At 32.2% G+C, this 14001-nt stretch overlaps 1 pseudogene; it reads left to right on the plus strand.

Annotated features, from left to right (window-relative positions):
• Positions 1-827: 827 nt before the first annotated feature.
• Positions 828-2385, plus strand: LOC149580526 (transcription elongation factor TFIIS pseudogene; annotated as a pseudogene).
• Positions 2386-14001: the final 11616 nt, after the last annotated feature.

Consider the following 14001-nt stretch of genomic DNA (forward strand, 5'->3'; position numbering starts at 1 on the left):
GTCCCATCTATCAAGCATTTTTTGGTATTACAGAATTTGGTAAATAGATATACATTATGCAAAAAATTTGGTTTCTAGACACCATACATCATCATAATATATTTTTGATTTTGTAACATTCTTTTCCTATACCTTATGGGAATAGTTGAAACTAAAAGCTTAAATCTGAATGATTGTCTTTATTAGAAGAAGGTTTCATGATAAATTTGGTGTAGGTGCATTGAATATTCCCACTACAGACCTCTCACAAAACCTAATCATATTGACATTTGACATATATGAAGAACCAAACCCTTTCATTCACTAATAAACAACTCAAATATAAGTCAAGGCTTTTGGACATGATATATTACAGTATTCTTCTATGCATATGATACACTATTCTTGCAGCTAACCTTGAGGAATTAATAGTTGTTTAAACTTTATGTGGTTCTTGTCACTCCAATTAGGTAAGTTGATTCACTTGTACATAAATAAAGGAGGATGTCACTAAAAGAGAAAATGAAATCCTTTTATCGAAATCTAGTGTAACACTAGTACTAGGTTATGTTAGGCTGGTAGGATGCTATGACAAGTTTTCAGGATGGGGTTTGGGGGACAATGACAAGGGGAGGATGGGGAAGGGAGGGTTGTTGTATAGTATACACATAGAACTTGAAATGCTAGTTATGAAATGATGTCTCAGTAGAACATACTAAATTCAAATACATGAACATAACAAAATTGCAACATGAACTAGAACCATTGAACATCAACATAGTAACATTCAAAAATCAAAATTCAAATAAAAATTCAAATATCCATCCCAATGGCAGCATGATTGCAAAATGGTAGAGGTGCGAGTACTTAGGTCATTAAGTACCTAGTGTAGTGACATCTCAGGGATGGATACTCTGAGGATTTGGAGGGGGGTGTGAGTCCCCATGCTACACTGCAAAAAACTAAGGAACATTTTTTATTGGAGAAATATAACTCAACTAATAACTATTTTTAAGTGGAATAAATTGAGCTTATTATTATAGGTCCCTAGGCATAAATCTAAACATCTTTAAGCTAGATTTACCATTTTTTTTTCACATTAAGTAGAAAAAACAATTGATTTCCCAAACTATCCAATAGTTACATAGATTTTGAATAAAAGAAAAGGTTACATAGAAAATCTTTGCAATAGTGTTATACAAGAAATATCACTAATGGGTTAGGTATGTTCATAAAACCAAAAAATCATCATATGATTGGTTATTTTCTAATAATTTTCATGCTAAAAATGATAGGCTGGGGATATTAGGCTTCCCCTTGATTGTTCAATTTAAACTTCAAAATATGAACTTATCAACAACCTTCCAAATAATAAATAAATCCTCCTTAACTTTGACTTATGCAAGGGTTACAAATAATGTGTTCTACTTCTCATATTAATGCATATTTTCTTGGACCATTAGTGCCTCTAATGAAAACTTATGTGAATATACCATTCGTACCATCCATAGGTACCCTAATGACTTCACATCAACCTAAAACATCTCCATACTAATAGAGAAAATACTCTTCAATTACCCATCATGGAAAACCACCTCATCTTTAGCCTCTTGCATGGAGACATCTACTGTAATGAAAGAATCTTCATGCCATTTACCTTGAAACTCAACTACTACATTATTCATATCTAAGGATATCTTGCCCTCTAGACTCATCATTCAATGTCATAGAAATACCTTGTATGGTACCCTCCCTTACTTCATCCACCATCTTCTTTGTTGCTACTAACCTTGTACAAGCCATTTTATCCTCTTGTTAATCTATTGGTATTAAGTAGCAATTTCCATTACTAAATGGCCCTCCAAAGTTGACAAGTATGATTAAGTGTAATGGTTTAAAGTGTGAAAAGTTTCATCATATTTTGGAAAAAGCTTTCTCCAAAGTGTATACAGAAGTTGTCAGGAGTAATTGGAGAGAGTGAATGCAAGTGATCCAATATAGGTTTTAGTTTCTATTGAGTCAGTGATGTTTGAAAAATTAGGGCATTTTGATGGATCTCAGAAGGTCAAGTATAGGTCTATAATGTTTAATCTTAAAGATGGAAGTAATTGAGACTTATGAAGGAGAGTGGTTTTCGGGGAGATTAAACCTGATAAAATTATTATTATGATAGTAGAAGAAATGGATCGTGATACAAAAAAACTTGGGAATAAGAAAATTAAAGATAAGGCTCTCTTTTAATGTGAACGAGGTCAAATTCCTAAAGCTACAACTGACCATTTTAAGTGTGATAAATGTGGCTAGTGTAAGTGTACCTATTATCAGCTACAAACAAGAAGTGCATATGAACCTATAACCATGTTTGTCACATGTGTAAATTGCACTAACCACTAGAAATTTTACTAAAGCTTATTCCTTCCATTGGGTTTGAAATTTGGTAGAGTTAGGTTTGCAAGGTATTGCATTTCTACATGTTGCTTTACATTACTCTTTGAAAGATAACATTTATACAAGATTGAAATTTGTTGAATGTTCATGTGAGAATAGGATGTAGTTGGTTTGTTAGGTTATCATTTGATTCTATTTAGTTGCCAAATTCACGCAATAATTGCATGAGTGATATATGTTCATAAAATAAATGCTAATGATGAAAGGTATCTCTTAAATTGTAATATCCTTTTCAATATTCATGGCATCAATCACAAGAGGCTTTTGAGGATAATACCTTTACATAAGCTTTAGAGTTTCCTTGGTTCCTTATTGTAGCCATCAAAATATAATAAGGACTTTTAGGAAGAAATTTAAGTGCTCTTCATCTCCCATGGGTCATTAATCAAGATCCCACCTACATTTATATTTGATTCTCATTGCAGCCATCATAAGAGAACAAGGACTAATAGAGAGAAATAAAAGAACTCTTACTTACTTGGCTCATCAGTCAAGGTCCCTTCAACTGCCATAAATCCAATCTTCTCTCTAACAAGCTTATCCCTATGATTTAAAAATAAAATAAAAAAATAATATCCTTTATTGTCATACTCAAGCCTAGGAACTTTAGATCTAATTTTAGCATATTAAGCTACATAATTTTGATGTCTACATAGTGTTGTGGTGGTGGATCATCTATGCTTCCATAGGGCATGATTTTGAAGTCATTCTTGCATGTCATTAATTCTTTTCATATACAAGTAGAAGTCTTCTAAAATTAGTACACATGAGTTCTTGATTACTCTGAATAAAGAATAGATAGTGGTAAATTCTTGTATGAGTTAGCAACCTAAAACTTGGAAGATGGACTTCATATATTACAGAGATAAACCATGGAATGTGACCTTATAGAGATATTTTATTTCAAATTCATTTCTTACTTGGTGAATAAGGAGTCTTTAACAAAGGTAGCAGAGCTTGTGTTTCCCATTGATTTAATTTCCACCATTATGTTTCCAGAACATGATACAATGACAAGACTTCAACAAATCTCTAACATTATCTCTTGAACGGAGGTGATAATTAAGGCTCCATCAGAAGCTTTGAAAACATTCTATCAATTGATTGGAAGGAAAATAATTGCACCTTTATTCAATATCTAATTTTTGGCATACTCATGTGGGATCATGTATGGTCCATTGTTATTGATGGAGAAGGGCCAATAAATATTGTTTTATCTTGTAGCTGGGTAATGATACTTTGGATTATTTTTACAAACAACAAATGTTTGGCCAAAACTGGGAAATTTCCTCTTCCTAGTGATGGTCCACAAAGAGGAAATATCTAGCCTTTTGCATTTCCCCAGGCTAGGAAATTATTTAAATAGTAAGGAAATGAGGGAAACATTTAATATTAGATGAAAAATTTGAAGCTCTTTGAAATATATATATAATTATTCATTATGTTTAATGTTGGGGCTATATTTAAGCTATAACATTATTACACCAAGCAAGTGCCATGGTGGAGATTTAATTAATGTAAAGTGATTATAAATTTATGCCTAGGTTTGAATGGTGGAAATAAAGAAGGGATTTGAATTTGATTTTTGGTTGGAGAATTTAATAAAAGGATCTAGGGGTTGAGGTTCTTTCATTAAGCTATTGTGTTTGATTTTTATTTTTTCTTGACAAGTTTCTTTCCCAAGAAACCTTCTTGAGTTGCAAACCCTAGAGATTCCTTTCTTTCAACATAAGACCAAGCCTTAGTAAGGGCTTCTTCATTTAATCACAAGTTACAAAGTGGACTGCAACAATGTTTGTGATAGATTTTAATTCAATCTTAGCCAAAATCATAACATTCAGCTTTAGAATATTAAGGTATCATTCAACCATCAAATTGCAACTTGTATTGAAATCATAGTCTATTGTTAAGTCTATCAAAAAAGGAACCACAATGCATGCATCTAATTTATCATTGCTAATTGATTCATAAAGAAACAAACAATGTGATCTATTTTAATGGCAATCACTATTATTAGCTAATTGTAAGAGCTTCTAGTTTAAACTTTATATTCTTTATAAAATATCCAATTGTTGCAATCAATAATAGATGGTGAATTATATTATTAGACATTTCAAGTTGTTCATGTAAGTAGGTTCCAAGGAAATAATGGAAATTTCCATAATATTAGCATAAGGTTCAAATTTCCTATAACTCATGTGATTTATGTAATTTTAGAATTTGCCTTAGCTAACTCGGACGACAAGAGGATAAAATAGATATTGATATTGGTGGCTCATTAAATGTAGCTAAAACATCACAAACCTCAAATTTCTAAAAAGAAGTCACCTAATTCGCTTGATTTTAAGATGATGAGTAAAGTTTCTAGTACCATGTGATCTTTTTATGCCAATCGTGTAAAGTGTAGAACAGTTATTGGTTCCAAATTGCCACCAATATGATATAGGATCAAGTAGTAGTGTTGCAAAGAATGTGATATCTTTGCAATAAGAGTCTAGATGTAGAGAAAAGTTGTATCTTTCTAAGTTTGAGTTATCAATTTCTAAATATTATTCTTCATAGCTATTAGCTCATCTAGTAGTTGGATCATCTTTTAATGTTTCAAGGAATCCAAAGGTATTTAAACAAACTATCTAGGTTTTATAACTCATGCAACTTAGGTTCTTAGGTTATTGTGTTGTTTTTACATTGTGATGTGACTTCTTGTTTCATTTTGTGGTTTAGTTGATTTATATGGTTGCTTTATTTGTTTAGATCTCATGGGCTCTTTTCTTTAGTTTGTGGGGTTTTGGCTCATGATATTTTCTACTCCATATGGTATTTGTGGATGATAGACTTGTAATATTTTTCTAAAGCAATATATATGCTCTAATTGACTTTCAAATTAAGATTTAAAGAAATCTAGAGAAACAAAAAAAAACAAGATCAAGAGTAATAATTGAATTGCAATTGATTGGCAAGCCTACTGATGTAAGTAGTAAGGGTCAAACTAAATATCCTTAACTCTAGTATTCATTACTTTGGAACTCATTACTAGTGCTTTGGTATCTTCACTAACTCTATAATAAAGGACTAAGAATATATTAAATGGAAATATTTACAACTTTCACGATTGAAATTCTAATTATCAACACTCTTTCTAGCCTTTGATGTTTAGAGAAGACCAGTTACCCTAGAGTGGATCGATGGATTCAATACCACATGTTAGAAGTTTGATTGATGTCATCAATGGAAAGATAATTGACCAATAATTTTTCTACTTAAATGGATCTTTCTTTTCCTTATTTCCTAATCAGCCCATAATAAGCAAGTACTAATAGTGGAGATGCAATGCAGTATGTATATTATTCTTTAGAAAAAATAGAAAGGGGAACAAGTATATTATCAAACATATTTTTCTCTAACCTAAATAGGAATAGTGAAAATAGAACCTTGGAAAGATAGTTCTCCATTAAATATGAAATTTTTTAATGAATGAATTCATAAATATTATCTAGTTTACCCTAGCAATAGCTAGGGAAAACAACCACAATGCAAACAACAGTGCATTCAATTTTTGTATTGGCTAACATCTACTTTCAAAAAAATCTTTTCTTGAAGTATGTATTTTTAGATTCCCTCAAACAATCTGAAAAAAATATAAATTTTGTTGCCTAAGTATTCCCATCCAAAACTTAAATAGAAATCTGTTATTACCCACAAATTTGGGTAGTCCAAGACCTCATAAAACTGCAAGACCTCTACACACTGGTTAATACTTTTATATACAATGTAAGAAATCTTAAACAATAATCAATAGGATTATCAAGCCGACAAGATTGGATTTTTGTAACAATATCTAATTATGAAAACTAAATCAAAATACCAAAAACATGGATTGGTAGTTGATATGTTTAAATAAAAAAGCAATCAAATTCCATTAAGTATAATTTTTCTAGTTGATATGTTTAAATATTGCCCATTAAAAATTACTTAGTACATTTCTTTTTTTTTTCTAGCACGGGAGCCTGCAACCAATAAAAGAATCCCCTCTTCAAGATAAAAAAAGGTGTAGCAAAGTTATTTGCTTACAGAAATTTGAAGTTCCTAATTTTTGTGTTTTGATTTTAAACTATTTTTTCTTTTTAATTATATAAAAAGCAAATATGGATCACTATGGAGTTCTTTGAGGTCTAAAATTTGTATTCCAATACATAAAAGACTTGCATAAATAGAGATGATTTAGAAACTTACAAAAAATGCCAAGTTAAGATGAGAAAACATAAATTTTCTATAGCAAAAATCTTCACTAGTGGTGAAGAGATGAGTTTTTGTCAAGTATATTCCTATAATTCAGTCTTTATAAGTTTCTTCTTTCATCCATTGTCTTTTCCCATTTTAATAAGTTTGACATTCTTCTTTTTATGTTGCATAGGACCATTAAGTCCTTATGCTGACCAACATTAGATGATGCATACTGATTAAGTGCAAGGAACAAAACATTGGTCTTGTGTATTAAATAGTTCTTTTGTCTAACAATTGCAAGAGTTGGTCTTTGGGCATCATCCCTCTAAAACCTCCTTGACATATTGCTTTCTCAAATTCTCATAATGTTTATACAAATCACTATCCTCTCCTAATCTTGTTATAATACACCCTTTTACATTTCTATATGCCATATGTTCTGGGAAATTAAGAAAAAATAAATGGCATATGATGCCATCATTTTCATATTCTGTTCCAACCACATAGTATGATTTTTTTGAATTCTTTTACCTTGACAAGATTTCACAAAGAGAAATCATAGAGTACTATTTCATTATTATCCCATTGTCAAAAGTAAATACCTAGAATAGGAAATTGAGGTGCCTGTTTCACAAGAGAAGTAGATGCCATTCCCACATGCATTTCTAGTATTCATATATTCTTTATCACCCAAGCATCTTAAGCCATTCGTTATGATAGAATACCAATTTTCTAGAGGACTTCCTTGGAAGGAAAAATAGATCCCTCTACTACTTATAAGCATTCTCCTTATCGTAGTCATATGACATTGCAAACTAGTATAAATAATTATCAACATTTAATTTGCAACCATGCTAGAGTGGATGTAGTGATAATTTGTTTGTAAAGAGAATATGTATAAGGATCTTGTAAGGAAACCATAATTTTTTTGCATAGTCTTCTTCAAATGAATTAGTAGAATTATTATTATTTTTTAGCCAGGATATTCCTAGCATTAAAACCAACTCCATTTCATGTGAACACTATTGCATTTATAAAAGAGGGGAAATAAATTTAGCCACTTTCCAAGGAGCTTAATATTTTTATTGGATAGATGTTTCTAGTGTATATAAGGACTTTCACATATCTATGAATGTGTGCCAAACTTGTAACTGCTAAAAAGCCCAGATTGATTTTGACATTCCTTTTGTTTTAAAAAAATTTCTAGATATGGTTCAACGACATCATTTTTGTTGCCACATTTTGTTATAGCAAAAGAAAGTGTAAGTTCTAAATCCATTAATTCTAGCTTTTGAAGTTCCTGCAACACCAATGCTCTGAGAGCTAGGTCTTCAAAAATTGTATAAGCATAGTTCTCCCTCACAATGCCCCTAATGAGAGAATGGGAGAAGCTCACAATCATAAGTCACAAAAAATTTATTTAGATTCTTCATCCAATTTATAAGGGACATTAGAAGAGAAATAATATGTTATTTGATTCTATCACCTCTCTCTTTGAATAAAGTACTCCATCACACCAATTTCACAACTTTCAAAATACTTCTTCACAAACTGAGGCACCAAGCAATGAGGCCCATATTTATTGAAACTAGAACAAGTCTTGATAGCAACATCCATATGTTTTTTATCCTTCCCTTCCACCACCTTAGATATTACATCCATTGTTTCCTTAGCCTTGGCTAGGTTGTGCATCACAAAAACACCTAGATGCCTAAAGCTATCCACCAAAAAAATTATTGTAGACCATCAATTGATAGTAAAATTTAAACTAATAATAGGGGATGATCAAAGAAAAATCAGAGCTCTAATCAAATTGTCTAGAGGTAGGATTCCCTTAAGTTCTAAAAGAAGCTCAATTTTTTCCATTTTGGGGAATAGTCATATAGAGCACTATGGTAATATTTCTTTAAGAACTATGATCACTTTAGCTTTTAACAAGGCTTTCTCACATTCCACTTTTGCATCTTTAGCTATTCGATACACATATGGCCCTTTAATTTCAACAATAACTTGTTTTTTGATTTCAGGCTTTCTATAGTTTCTTTTCTTAAAAACTTGTAGTAAGTTGTCCAATGGTTTGTTTAGGTGATCTAGATTATTTCTTAGTCTTTTGAGCTTTTCATTGAGGAGATCAAGAGTTTCCATGAGGATATCATTGAAATTTTGTTTGAAAGAGAGAGCACATGCATAACCATCATTCAAGATGGTGAGTTGGATGTTGTACCCTCCAATATAAACTTTGCTACATTCATTCTCATTGTCAACCTCTTCAAGTATAACACCTAGACTATTTGCACATTCTCTATTTTCAGCCATCCAAGACTGATTTAAACTACTTTTGTTCATTATAAATTTCTAGTTAATATTGTTTATTGTAAGTTACTATTAAATGATGTGTATATCAAGTATATTTGATTACAAGTCAGTAAGTATCTAGTTAATTTTTTTTGTATTGTTAATTGTAAATTGTGATGTAAATGTTATTTATGTCAAATTTATTTTATTACAAGCTGCTAAGTATTTTTTTTAATAGAATGCTTCAATACAAACTAAAGTCATTTAATCTATGATGTGAATATCAAGTATCTTTGATTACAAGTCAGTACCTAGTTAATGTTGTTTATAATGTTAATTATAAATTGCTATGTAAATGTTGTTTATGCCAAATTTATTTTTACAAGTTGCTAAATATTTTGTTTAATAGAATGCTTTAGTACCAACTGAAGTCATTTCAAATAAGAAAGAGAGGAGTTATGAAGAATCTAATAGTGAAGAATCTGAATAAGATAGTGTGCAAAAGGTATAAATGGGTTTTTTTTAAGTGAAAATGTGACTATGGAAATTTTGTATATTTGCCATATTACATAGGCAAAAAGCTCAAATTGTAAATAAAGGTGAAGCTGCATAGGTTAAATTTCTTCTTCATTATTGATGATGCTTCTTGACTCCTCTCTAGCTATAAAATCACTTGTTTATTCTCCCAAGTTTCTTCCTTTGCCATGAATTTCTTAGTATTGAGATACTAATATTTGCTATTGACTTCTTTATTTTATTATTAATTTACCAATTAAAAGTAAAAATGTTGTAACATTTTTGAATAGTTGCTCATAAAAGGGATAGGTTAAACTTAACATTACTTTTATGCATAGTAGCCTGCAACCAATATTATTCAAGGAAAAACTAACACCCTTGCTTCAGGCTCCCATCAAACTCATCCAACTCCATCCAACTTGATTTCCTGGCTTAACTTTTGTTCTTTTTCTTTCTTTATAGGGATTGTTAGGAAAATTTTAATGAAAAATTTGATGTAATATTCATTTTGAACAATTAACACTATCACATCCTTGCTTGGTCTATTAGCATTCTTCCTAACTGCAAAAACTCCATTTTTAATATTGTCAAGGTGATAGATAATTTATTTAAAATGACAACATACTTACAAATTACAATTATCTATGATGCAAGAGCATCTAGTGGTGTAAGGGAAATCTTGTATTACCCAAAAAAAAAATGCTTAGTTTTAGTTTCTATTTAATGTGTTTTTATTTTTGGATAGAGATTCCAACTCTCATAGTTCTACTATTGATTTTCTGGGTTAGTGTTTTTTAGCACCTTGGGATATATGCCAATGTAGAAAATAGGTTATTTTGTAATTGAGCCATAATTATGATGATTTAGAGGGTGTAAGTTGTAGGGATGATTATACTTTAAATTTAAAGCACTCTAGAAAAAGAATAATGTCAAAAGGCTTTGCAATTTGAAAGTTATTGCATTTTTAACTTGCCTAGAGACCCCCTATGAGCACTTCAAAGTCAGATTTGAAGCACTAAATGGCCTTTTATGGACAAAAAAATGGGGATGAAAAAATACGGTCCATAGGACTATAGATCACTTGAAGAGTTTTCCAAAAATGTAAAATGTTTGTTAATCAGAGTCCCGGATCAAAAGTTATGCCTCCCAGAAGTTGGATTACCATTTTTGGATTCTTCTAATTTTGAATCAACTTCTAATGTGTTTTTTAGAACCTTATTTTTTGGTAGTGGATGCAAAATGGCATGTTATAAAATTTATTCCTAACCCTAAACCTAATTCAGGTTACTTAAGGTCATTTTTGGCATTGTAAATGTAGTTTTTTGGAGTTTGGGAGAAGGTACTGTGAGGAGTGTTTTCTTCAAAATTAGACAATATTATAAGCTCCTAGGGCATGTCATTGAGTCTATTTTAATTTTACTCAATATAAAAGCATATGAATTTTAATAATAATATTCCCCTTTTCTCCTTGTGTTCATTTTGTCTTGGGTTGTGCCCTCGTCAAGTGGTATTAGAGCCAATTTTCTTGAGTGTGTAGATAAAGCACTGATTGTGAGGCAGTTTGCATGAGGATTGTGTGGTTGTAGGTTTTTATATAGTAAGAGGATGCCACCACAAAGGGAGCATGGTGGAAGGGCCAAAATTGTTCCTCCTGAGGTTAGGGCCCTCTAGAGACAAGTTTAGGCATTGCAAGAGGATATCCATAGAGGGATGAATATTGCCATGGGCAACAAAAGTGAGGAGGAAAATGAAGAAGAAGAAAATATTGTGTGGGAAGGAGAAGAAGATGGAGAATTCCTAAAACAATTAGAGGAGAAGCTTTTTAGGGCCATTGCCAAGCTGAGAAATAGACCTAAAATTGACATCAACATGTTTTTAGGAAATCTAAACTTGGATGAGTTGATCAACTAGATCAATGAGCTAGAGGAATATTTTGAGTATGATGATATTGGGGACCCTCATAGTGTTAATTTTACGAAGGAAAAAATGAAAGGCCATGCCAAAATTTTGTGGCAAGAGGTTCAGTTGGAAAGAAATAGAAGAGGAAAGGAGAAAATCACAAGATGGGATCGTATGGTGGACAAACTAAAGAAGCAGTTCATTCCTATTGATTACAAGCTTGATTTGTTCAAGAAGATGCAAGGGTTAAGGAAAGTGGAAAAATATATCTAGGAATACACAAAGGAGTTTTAACAAGTCCTTATTAAGGTAGGGCATGCAGAAGGAAACACAGAGAAGGTTTCCTATTACCTTAATGGGTTAAGACCTAGCAATCAGGAGGAGTTAAGTCTAGTTAGAATGATTAGCATTGAAGAGGCATACCATTTTTCCTTGTGAGTTAAGGAGAAGTTAAATAAAAAGTTTGATGGAAGGAAAATAGGGGGAATTCAAGGAGGAAGGGGTGGTGGCAAGTCATTTGGAGGTTGAAATGAGAACTAGAGGAAAAAAGAAGATGTAGATACCAGCCAAAACCAAAGGAATGAGGGTTTCAACTACTCCTGTGATCAAAACTTTGGAGATTAGACTGGAAGAGGTAGATGATGTGGACAAGGTTTAGGAAGAGGAGGCTTCCATGGTACTTGCTTTCATTGCAATAAATAAGTTCATCATGCCTACAAATGCCCTCAATGCCAAGGAAGGGTTTCTCATGTGGATGATGATGCATAATCATCACATTTAGAGAATGAGAAAAGAGGAGAGGTTCAATTTAATGAAAGAGTCTTGCTAAGAAATGAGACTAAACCTAGACAAAGGAGTAGTTTGTTTAATACTAGGTGCAAGTGTGAGGTTAAATTTTGTGATGTGATTGTTGATGGTGGGAGCATTGACAACTTGGTGTCAAAAGAAATGGTCTCAAAGATAAAGCTCAAGAGGGAGAAACATCCCTATCCCTATTAGATTGCTTAGGTGCAAGATAATCATAAGGTCCTAGTTAGTGAGAAATGTTTGGTAAAGTTCAAGTTTGGGAGTTACCATGATGAGTCTCTCTATGACATCATCCCAATGGATGTCTATCATTTATTGTTGGGAAGGTCATGGCAATTTGATAGGAATGCGATACATGATGGTCATGAAAATACATAATCTCTAACAAAGGATGGATTTTGCCACAAATTGAAGCTCTAGATAAAGGAGGGTGAAAAGGAATGTAGTAGTGTTAGGGTATGTCTTGTCAATGGAAGAAATTTTTTGGATGGCATGAAACATTAGCATATGTGTTATGCTTTAATTCCTAGAAAGGATAAGGAATGTAGTAGTGAAGTTCCACTTGAAGTTTTGGGTATATTAAGTGAGTATGGAGATTTCATCTCTAATAATGTTCCAAAAGGGTTACTGCCAATAAGGCAAATCAATCATCAAATAGATTTAGTCCCTGGAGTTAGTTTGCCTAACAAGGTTGCTCATAGGATGACTCCTACTGAGACTAAGGAGCTAAATAGACAAGTTGAGGAGCTATTGAGGAAAGGTTTGATTTTGAGAGAGCCTAAGTCCATGTGCAATACCTATAGTGCTAGCACCAAAGAAGGATAGAGAGTGGAGAATGTGTATAGACTCTCAGGCTATAAATAAAATAACCATCAAGTACAAATTTCCTTTGCCAGGGATGGATGATCTTATGGATTGCTTGAGTGGAGCTCAATACTTCATAAAGTTATATCATAAGGGTGGCTATAACTAGATATAAATACGAGAGGGAGATGAGTGGAAAACTACATTCAAGACCAAGGAGGGTCTATATGATTGGTTAATCATGCCCTTTGGACTAACCAATGCACCAAGCACCTTCATGTGGCTTATGAATGAGGTACTAAAGATCTTTTTGAAAAAAATTGTTATTGTCTTTTTGGATGATATTTTGATTTTTAGCATCTTTAAATGAACATTTATTGCACATTTGTAGTGTCTTTGAAAGGTTGTGGGAAGAGAAATTATTGATTAATTTGAAGAAGTGTATCTTTGTCAAAATAGATTTAGTCTATTTGGGATTCTTTGTATTAGCTAAAGGTCTCAAAATAGACCTAGAGAAGGTGAAGTTCATCTTGGAATGGCCTGCTCCAAGGTCTGCCACTGAGGTGGGGTCATTCCACGGTCTGGCTAGTTTTTACATGAAGTTCATTAGGAATTCTAGTAGTATATGTGCACCCCTAATTGAAAGGATGATGGGGGATAGAAAATATTTCAAGTGGACTACAAGAGCTACAAAGAGTTATAAATTGTCGAAGAGGAATGTGAAAAAGCAACCTATGTTGGAACTTCCTAATTTCAACAGTGTTCTAGGTGGATTGTGATGCTAGTGGCAATGCTATTGGGGCTATGTTGAGCCAAGAAGGTAAACCTATTGTCTAATTTAGTGAAAAATGAATGATGCAAAGAAGAAGTATTATGTTTATGATCAAGAGTTCTATGCAATAGTTTAGGCCTTAAAGAAATGGAGGCATTATTTGTCGCCAAGAGAATGTGTCTTGTTTATCAATCATTAGGCATTGTAGTACCTAAATAGCCAAGGTAAATTGAATTAGATACATTTGAAATGTTTAG

This window comes from Cupressus sempervirens, chromosome 1 (assembly GCF_028749045.1).
Source record: "Cupressus sempervirens isolate cs-2001-9-10 chromosome 1, ASM2874904v1, whole genome shotgun sequence".
Taxonomy (NCBI): Eukaryota; Viridiplantae; Streptophyta; class Pinopsida; order Cupressales; family Cupressaceae; genus Cupressus; species Cupressus sempervirens.